The following is a 1,964-nucleotide window of genomic DNA, read 5'->3' on the forward strand; positions in this document are numbered from 1 at the left end:
CCAGGGGCCCCCCCCCCCCAGGCTGGGACCACATGTCCCAGCACCAGTGTGGGCATGGGCAGTTGCCCCTGCAGCCTCGGTTCCCACCAGCAGGTCCTGTCCCAGTTGGTGGCTGGGGACCCAGGGTGTGAGGTTTGTGGGGGATGTGGGGTTAGGGAGGGCTGGGTGTGAGGCTTTGTGGGGGGATGTGGGGCTTGTGCAGGGGTTGGGGGAGTGTGGGGTTTGTGGGTGGATTGTGGGGGGACTGTGTGGGAAGAGTGGGCCCCCCGCCTGGTGCACAGCCCCTCTGCAGCAGCGGGCTGTCAGGGTGCACATGGCCTGCTGCTAGTAGAGACCTCTGGCAGGGCTCGGCGCTGCCTGAGACCTGGGGGCTCCATGTGGTGCATGGCACCAGCTTGGTCCACTGGTGTGCACCTTCACTCAGGACCAGGCCAGCTCTTGCTGCCAACCGGGGCTCATGGCACTGCAGGCAGGAGCCGCACATCATGGGCTGGGGCGACTTCTCCCTCTGTGTGCTGCACATCATTGAGTTGGGCCAGCTCGATGGAGGCTCAGCCTGATGGCACATGGAGGCCAGGGGTTTCTGCCAGCAGTGGGTCATGAGTGCCCCGATGGCCCGCTGCTGCTGTGGGGGGGGCTGTGTGCTGTGGGGAGTGGAGCCTGGGACCCACTCCACCCACACAAACCCCTCCCCATGTCCCTGCTTACCTTGGCCCAGACCCAGGCTCTGTCCCCTGCTGCCAACCATGCCCCACTTTTATTTGCTCCAGTGTGGCAGGCGTAGAGATGTTTTGGCTGTGTGCTAGAGTGTCTCTTTGGAAGACTCAGCCTCTGTTTCTCCAGGGCATGCTCCAGGAGCATACCCTGTGCAGCTTTTTTCCTGTGTGGGTGGGGTATGTTGTTTTTTGTTGTTGTTTTTTGTGGGTTTTTTTTGGTTTTTGTTTTTTGTTCAAATATGCAGCATAGGGAACATTTTTTCATTCCTAGTGTGCCTCCAGTGGTGTTTCAAACTGTTTTGAGATGCTGCAACAGGCACGTGCTCGCTTGTCTGAATGTGGCCTGATACTTCAAGTACATATGTCTCTTGAAAGATTTAAAGTTTATGATTGTTCGGATTATTTTTAGTTGTGTCTCACCTCTGCTGTTGCTGCATGCGGTCACTTTACACAGACTGTCCCCTGCTCAGCACCCCCAACCTCTCTCCTGCAGCTCTCTGGCCCTTGGCACCAAAATTCCTCTGCTCCCTCTAGGAGGGACTTCTATCAGATGGAAAACTGTTTTAAGCTGGAACTTTTTTCTGGTCCTTTTTGAGATTCCATTTCTGATAAGTTTCACTGTATACATTTCCACCATTTCCATTGCTACTAAGATCCTGTAAAGAGATCAAACAGGATAGAGCAGGGGTGGGCAATTATTTTGGGCAGAGGGCTGCTTACTGAGTTTTGGCAAGCCATCGAGGGCCGCATGACAGGCAGCCCAGGGCAGATTAATATTAATTTTCTAAATTTTTTAGGGGCCCCACAGGCCGGATAGAATAGCCTGGCGGGCCGTATCCAGCCCCCAGGCCATGTTTTGCCCACCCCTGGGATAGAGCAAGTTATTCATTTGCCCCTGACACGGGAAAGGCAGTCTTTTCCCACAGTCTCTTCAGCTTTGCCACATCCTTGCCTTAGCTTACTTCTCAGCTGGGTTCCCCAATTCAAGACAATGAAGGGATATGTTATCTTACTCTTCCTTCCTTCTACCAAACAGCATAAAATTTGAATGGGTTGAGAAAGATTACTCTATTTTCTTGAATATAAGATGACCCTGAATATAAGGCAACCTCACAATAATTAGATTCTGTATATGGAAAATATATAAATTTGTTATAATGTTCCATGTATATAATCTGATTATTGGAGGCTTGCCTTGAATTTGTCCCCTTCCCACTGCTACATAAGGGAAAATAAATCTCATGCGGC

The 1,964-nt window shown here is 52.1% G+C and overlaps 1 protein-coding gene across 2 annotated transcripts in view; it reads left to right on the forward strand.

The window, feature by feature from the left end:
• The window catches only part of WASF3 (WAS protein family member 3), a 169,232-nt gene that overhangs the window by 75,607 nt on the left and 91,661 nt on the right, over positions 1-1,964 (forward strand). The window lies entirely within an intron of this gene.

Source organism: Gavialis gangeticus, unplaced genomic scaffold (genome assembly GCF_001723915.1).
Source record: "Gavialis gangeticus isolate Ggan-Ray unplaced genomic scaffold, GavGan_comp1, whole genome shotgun sequence".
In the NCBI taxonomy this organism is placed as follows: Eukaryota; Metazoa; Chordata; order Crocodylia; family Gavialidae; genus Gavialis; species Gavialis gangeticus.